At 41.6% G+C, this 7,542-nt stretch overlaps 1 pseudogene; it reads left to right on the forward strand.

Moving 5' to 3' along the window:
- Positions 1 to 5,404: 5,404 nt before the first annotated feature.
- LOC127214464 (5'-nucleotidase domain-containing protein 2-like) lies at positions 5,405 to 6,995 on the forward strand (annotated as a pseudogene).
- The last annotated feature ends 547 nt before the right edge of the window (positions 6,996 to 7,542 follow it).

The following is a 7,542-nucleotide window of genomic DNA, read 5'->3' on the forward strand; positions in this document are numbered from 1 at the left end:
CTGGTCTACAATAACTTACCTAACTGAGAGGTTCAGAATGAATGATACCAGCACAGAACAAGCAGGGGGAGAGAAACATCATGCTAATATAGAGAGGTCAAGGGATAGGTTACTACTCAGGCCCTGGAGAGAAAGAAGACCAGATATAGACATCACTCTCAAATCAACTCTGTGTGAGCAAGGTCACACATTTGATCTATAGCAATGAGCCTGACTTCCACTTTGTCTCTTGTGTAATCTGAGACATTGTTTTTTACTCCGAGGAATCTCAAATCATCACACTCAACAATTATGCCTTTTTTGAAACACACCCATCCAGCCTCCATCTCCAAATTACTCACTGACCTCAACACTAGAGACTCATCTGTGAATTATGTCAGGAAACTGGAAAAAGAAAGAAAAGAAAATACAGGAGATTTTAGATACTCCCATTGACACCACTGAGGACAGAGTCCATTTAAACAAATTTCACAGTAGGTAGAAGTTAGGGGTTTACTCTATAGCTTTCTCATCAGTGACCAAAACAGCCTCGACATACCCACTAAGAACACAGGGTTTTCAGTTAATGATAATGGCATTCTTCTTTTATCCTTCATTCATAGAGCCCTTTCTTACACACCCATACCTTTCAGATTTCCTCAGAGGTCTTTTCCGTAGATGTTTTAATTCATATTCATTCCTACATCCCCAATTCTCTCTCTACATTATTGAAACAACCATTCCCTTAATGCATAATAAAAATACAAGGAAAATGAAACATTAAAGATGGATTAACAAGACAGAAAGTAGCTTGAACATAGAATCCTCCCCAGTGAGACCACAATTGCCTCCATTGAACTCTACAGAGATGACAGCACAGTGCAGGCCACAGTTGCCTGGACTACACCAATACACTGATAGGGTGATCACTATCTTCTTCTCAGCCCTTCCAAGTCCCAGTATTTCAACCTCCCGCCTCTGCTTCTCATTTAGGAGGTTGTGTACTAAACTATACAACAAAGCTGTTCATACTCTGTCATAGCTATCCCTTCACACTCAAGCTGCTTCCTCAAATTCCTTGATGTTAACATCACAAAAGCATAGGTCAGATGGAACTTCTAGGGTAGGGATGGTGAGCAAGGGGGCTCAGAAGGCAAATCTATAGCACTCATCTAGTCTATTAAATAGGACACACCCATTTCTCAAGGGGAAGCACTGTGCTCTCAGCTGACCATACACAAATTCATACTCCTGGGAAATACAACTTTTAAATAGGAAGTGAGTTATTATCTTGACAGAGTTTGGGCTTCAACTGCCTCCATTATTTTGTCTTTCTTTTCCTATTTTTTAAAGTTATTTTTAAGATAATATTTTTATTTAAATTGGAAACAAGCTTGTTTTACATGTCAATCCCAGTTCCCTCTAACTATCTTCCTCCCCTATTGCACCCCCCAACCCCCGTACCATCCCCTACCTGCTCCTCAAGGAGGGTAAGGCCTTCCATGGGGGATCCTCAAAGTCTATCATATCATTTGGAATATGGTGGTGGCCCTCCCACATGTGTCTAAGATGAGAGAGTATCCCTCTAGGGATAAATAATAATCCACTAACAGAGGGCCAAATACTGCCCAGTCCTCTTAACTTACACCCAAGTTCAGGGGGTCCTGATTGGTCCTAAGCTATCAGACTGGGGTCCATGGCTTCCCACTTGTTCAGGCCAGCTGATTCTGTGTGTTTCTCGAGCCTGATCTTGACCACATGCGCAGCACACCTTACTCTCTGCAGCTGGATTCCAGGAGTTCGGCTCAGCATTTAGCTGTATCTTTTTCTGCTTCCATCAGCTACTGGAAGGCAGCTCTAGGATGGCATATAAGGCAATCTCATTATAGGGGAAGGGTATTTAAGATAGTCCCTCCACCATTGCTTAGATTCTTAGTTGGGGTCATCCTTGTAGATCTCTAGGCATTTCCCAAATGCCAGATTTCTCTTTAAACCTATAATGCCTACCTCTATTATGGTATCTCTTTTCTTGCTTTCCTCTATTCTTCCCCTGACTCAATATTCCTACTCCCTCATGTCCTTCTCTCCCCTTCTCTTTTCCACTTCCCTTTCTCCTAACTTCCTATCCCCTCCCCTCATGCTCCCAAATTGCTTGGGAAATCTTGTCCATTTCCCCTTCTCACGGGGACCATTTTGTCTCTCTTAGGGTCCTTGTTTCCTAGCTTTTCTATCTGTGTGGATTGCAGGCTGGTGATCCTTTTCTGTATGTCTAAATTCAATATATGAGTGGGTACATATCGTGTTTGCCTTTTTACTACAGTGTTACCTCACTCAGGATCGTTCCATCCATTTGCCTGGGAATTTCAAGATTCCATTTTTTTTCCTGCTGAGTAAATTTACCATATTTTCTCCATCCAGTCTTCAGTTGAGGGGCATTTAGATTGTTTCCAGGTTTGGGCTATTACAAATACTTCTGCTATGAGCATAGTTGAACAGATGTGTTTGTTGCAGGAAAGAGCATCTTTTGGGTATATGCATAAAAGTGGAATTCCTGGATCTTTTGGTAGACTGATTCCAATTTTCCTGTGGTACTGCCAAACTAATTTCTGAAGTGGCTGTACAAGTTTTTCAGTTTCTCCACATCCTCTCCAGCATAAACTGCCTTTGGTAGTTTTTTGTTGGTTAGTTTTTTGTTGTTGTTGTTGTTGTTGTTTTGTTTTTATTTTAGCCATTCTAACAAGAGTAAGATAATATCTCAGTGTTGTTTTGATTTGTATTTCCCTGATGGCTAAGGATGTTGAGTACTTTTAAAAATGTCTTACAGTAATTTTAGATTCCTCAACTGAAAATTCTATATTTAGTTCCATACCCTACTTTTTTAATTGGATAGTTTGATGTTTTGGCAACTAGCTTTTTTATTTCTTTGTATATTTTGGAAATCAGCCCTTGTTAGACGTGGCGTTGGTGAATATATTTTCCAATTCCTTGGGCTATTATTTTGTCTTATTGACTGTATCCTTTGCCTTACAGAAGCTTCTCAGTTTCACGTGGTCCCATTTATTAAGTGTTGATTTCAGTATCTGTGCTGCTGGTATTATGTCATGAAGTAGTCTCCTGTACCAATTCGTTCAAAGTAACCTCCCACTTTCTCTTCTAAGAGGTTCAGTGTGGCTGAATTTATGTTGAGGTCTTTGATCCATTTGGAGTTATGTGCTGCTGGTATTATGTCATGAAGCAGTCTCCTGTACCAATTCGTTCAAAGTAACCTCCCACTTTCTCTTCTAAGAGGTTCAGTGTGTCTGGATTTATGTTGAGGTCTTTGATCCATATGGTGTTAAGTTTTGTGTAGAGCAATGGATATGGATCTACCTGCAGTCTTCTCCATTACAGCATCTAGTTATGTCAGCACCATTTGTTGAAGATTCTTTTTTCCATTGTATAATTTTATATTCTTTGTCAAAATTCAGGTGTTCATAGATGTGTGGCTTAAAGTAAGGGTTTTCAATTTGATTTTATTATTCTACTGGTCTATTCATTGCACCAATACCAACCTGTCTTCAGGGCTATAGTTCTACAGTAGAGCTTGGAGGTTGGTGATGCCCCCAGAAGTTCCTTTATTGTACAGGGTTGTTTTGGCTATCCTGGGTCCTTTGTTTTTCCATATAAACTTGAGTATTTTTCTCTCAAGGTCTTTGAAGAGTTGTGGGCTTTTTTTTTTTTTTTTTTTGATGGGGATTGCAATGAATCTATAGATTGCTTTTGGCAACATTGCCATTTTTACCATGTTGACCCTTCCTATCCAAGAACAAGGAAGAGCTTGACATTTTCTGGTAACTTCTTTTTATTTTTTTTTCACTTCTTTGGTTAACTTTACCCCAAGATATTTTATGTTGTTTGTGGCTATAGTAAAAGGTGATATTTCTCTGATTTCTTTCCCAGACCATTTTTTTGTCTGTATATAGCAAGGCTACTGATTTTTTTTTTTGAGTTAATATTTTATCCTGCCACTTCGCTGAAGGTGTTGATGAGCAGCAGGAGTTTCCTGGAGGAGTTTTGTGGGTCACTTATATAAACTATCATATCATCTTCAAATAATAAATGTTTGACTTCTTCCTTCGATTTGTATCCATTTGATGTCCTTTTATTTTCTTATTGCTCTAGCTAGAATTTCAAGTACAATATTGAAGAGATATGGAGAGAGTGGACAGCCTTTTCTTGTTCCTGATTTTAGAGGAATCACATTGAATTATTCTCCATTTATTTTTAAATTAATATGATGATTATGACTTTTTAGGAACTCAAATCTTCGAAAGATAGAAGAAAGGAAGGAAAGATGGAAGGATGTAAAGAAGGGAGGCAGGGAAGGAGGAAGGAAGCAAAGCTGGTTTGTGGTGGCATGGGAATTTTAATGCACTATGTATTAGTATTAATTGCTATATTAATGTGATACTATTATACATATTAACAGCAATATAACTCAACATGTAAAATATATTTGCCACAACAAAGGAACTAAATTCTAGCTCTGCAATACACATGACTCAAAGAGAGAACCAGCTCAAGCAAGTTGTACTCAGACCTCCATATTCATGACATGGCACACTCATAGTTGCATACACACGCGTGTAAGTGTGCACCACAAGCATGCCTAAATCTCGTAAAGGTCAGAAGAAGGGGTTGAATAGCCAGTCACTGGAGTTACAGTTGGTGTGAGTTACCATTTGGTGATGAGGCTTGAATCTGGTTAGAATGTGAGTCCTAACCATTGAGTCAACTAGCCAGCTCTATTTCCTAATTTTCTATCTTTATTTCTTCATTTAATTCTATTGTTATTAACTGTCATAAAACACATTTGATTTTATTTCAAACTTCTCGAATTTTGTCTTATTTTGTGATGTAACATGTGAGCTATCCTCAAGAAAGAAGATGTGCATTCTGCTGCTGTTAAGTGGTATCTTCTGTATGCTCATTTGCTTTAAAGTAAGTTTTAATTTGTCAACTTCATTACTGACCTTTTTCCAGATGTCACATTTGGTATATAGATTTATTCAGGATCCAGAGAAGACCTTCAAGATTGCCTCATAAATCACTCTATTGTACAGGGTTGTTTTGGCTAACCTGGGTTTTTTGTTTCTCCATATAAAGTTGATTATTATCCTTTCAAGGTCAGTGAATAATTGTGTTGGAATTTTGATGGGGGTTGGATTCAATCTGTAGAATGCTTTTAGCAAGATTGCCATGTTTACTATGGTTATCCTTCCTATCCAAGAGCATGGGAGATCTTTCCATTTTCTGGTATCTTTTAAATTTCTTTCTTTAAAGAAATGGTCTTTCACTTGTTTGGTAAGGGTTATATTAAGAAACTTTATGTTGGGCAGGCCGGTGGGCGGTGGGAGGGCAGGGGGGGGGGCAGTGCTCCGGAAGCATGGGTGGTGCAGGACTGCCGGCTGTATCTAGGCGCTGGCTGCTGTGCGGAGGCCATGGTGGACCTTGGGCTGCCTCGTCCTCACCCTGCCCTGGCTGCAGCCTACTGCCCTAGCACCCCATGCTGGGCGCCTGCAGACACCACGGACCTCAGTGCGCACCACTTGTGGGCTCCTTACCAGGACATGTGGAGGAGGCTGGTGCACGACCTTCTGCCCCCTGAGGTCTGCAGCCTTCTAAACCCAGCAGCCATCTATGCCAACAATGAGATCAGCCTGCGTGACATTGAAGTCTATGGCTTTGACTATGGCTATATGCTGGCCCAGTATGTAGATGCCCTGCACCCTGAGATCTTCAATGCTGCCCGGGACATCCTGATAGACTATGACCCCATTTTGCCATCCATGGCCTACATACACTATGACATTCGGAAGAGCCTTCTGATGAAAATTGATGCTTTTCATTGTGTACAACAGGGGCCTCCAGCCTGTTCCAGATGATGAAGTTATTGACCTATACGGTGGCACCCAGCACATCCCACTATACCAGATGAGTGGCTTCTATGGCAAGGGCCCTTCCATCAAGCAGTTTATGGATATCTTCTCACTACCGGAGATGGCACTGCTGTCCTGTGTGGGCGATTACTTTCTGGGCAATGGCCTGGAGTTTGACTAAGTTCATCTCTACAAGGATGTGATGGATGCCATCCGGGATGTTCATGTGAAGGGCCTCATGTACCAGTGGATTGAACAAGACATGGAAAAGTACATCCTGAGAGGGGATGAAATATTTGCAGTCCTGAGCCGCCTGGTAGCCCATGGGAAACACCTGTTCCTCATCACCAACAGCCCTTTTAGCTTTGTGGACAAAGACATGCGGCACATGGTGGGTCCTGATTGGCGCCAACTCTTCGATGTGGTCATTGTCCAGGCAGACAAGCCCAACTTTTTCACGGACCGGTGCAAGCCTTTTCGAAAGCTTGATGAGAAGAGCTCCCTCCACTGGGACAAGATCACTAGCCTAGAAAAGGGCAAGATCTACCAGCAGGGAAACCTGTTTGACTTTATTTGTCTGACAGAATGGCATGGGCCACGTGTGCTCTACTTCGGTGACCACCTCTACAGTGACATGGCAGATCTCATGCTTCGGCATGGCTGGCACACAGGAGCCATCATCCCTGAGCTAGAGCGTGAGATCCACAACATCAACACAGAACAGTACATGCACTCGTTGACCTGGCAGCAGACGCTCAGTGGGCTGCTGGAACGCATGCAGACTTATCAAGATGCAGAGCCAAAACAGATACTGGCTACCTGGATGAAGGAGGAGCGGCAAGAGCTGAGATGCATCACCAAGGCCCTATTCAATACTCAGTTTGGAAGCATCTTCCGCACCTTCCATAACCATACCTACTTCTCCAGGCGACTCGTGGGTTTCTCCAACCTCTACATGGCCTCCCTCAACTGTCTGGTCACCTACCGTATGGTCTTCACTTTTTACCCGCGCCGCACACCCCTGCAGCATGAGGCACCCCTCTGGATGGACCATGCACTGGCTGCATGAGACACCCTTTCTCGGTGGCCCACATCTGATGAGGGCACTTTTATTGTCCTGGATAGACAGACCCAGCCACCCTGACAAGCAATAAAAGGGGTCTCCGTCTTCCTTGTGAAAAAAAAAAAAAGAAAAAGAAAAAGAAAAAGAAAAAAGAAACTTTATGTTATTTGTGGCTATTGTAAAGGGTAATGTTTCTCTGATTTCTTTCTCAGCCATTTGTCATCTGTATATAGTATGGCTACTGGTTTTTTGAGTTTATCTTGTATCCTGCTAGTTTGCTGAAGGTGTTTATCAGCCATAGGAGTTCCCTGGTAGAGTTTTTTGTGTTGCTTATATAAAGTATCATATCATCTGCAAATAGTGACAGTTTGACTTCTTCCTTTCCAATTTGTATCTCCTTGATCTCCTTTTGTTGTCTATTGCTCTAGTAAGAACTTCAAGCACAATACTGAAGAGATATGGAGAGAGAGGGCAGCCTTGTCTTGTTCCTGATTTCAGAGGAATCACATTGATTTTTCTCTACATTTAGTTTGATGTTGGCTGTTGGTTTTCTGTATATTACTTTTATTATGATTAGGTATG

The sequence above is a fragment of the Phodopus roborovskii genome, unplaced genomic scaffold, assembly GCF_943737965.1.
Source record: "Phodopus roborovskii unplaced genomic scaffold, PHOROB, whole genome shotgun sequence".
In the NCBI taxonomy this organism is placed as follows: Eukaryota; Metazoa; Chordata; class Mammalia; order Rodentia; family Cricetidae; genus Phodopus; species Phodopus roborovskii.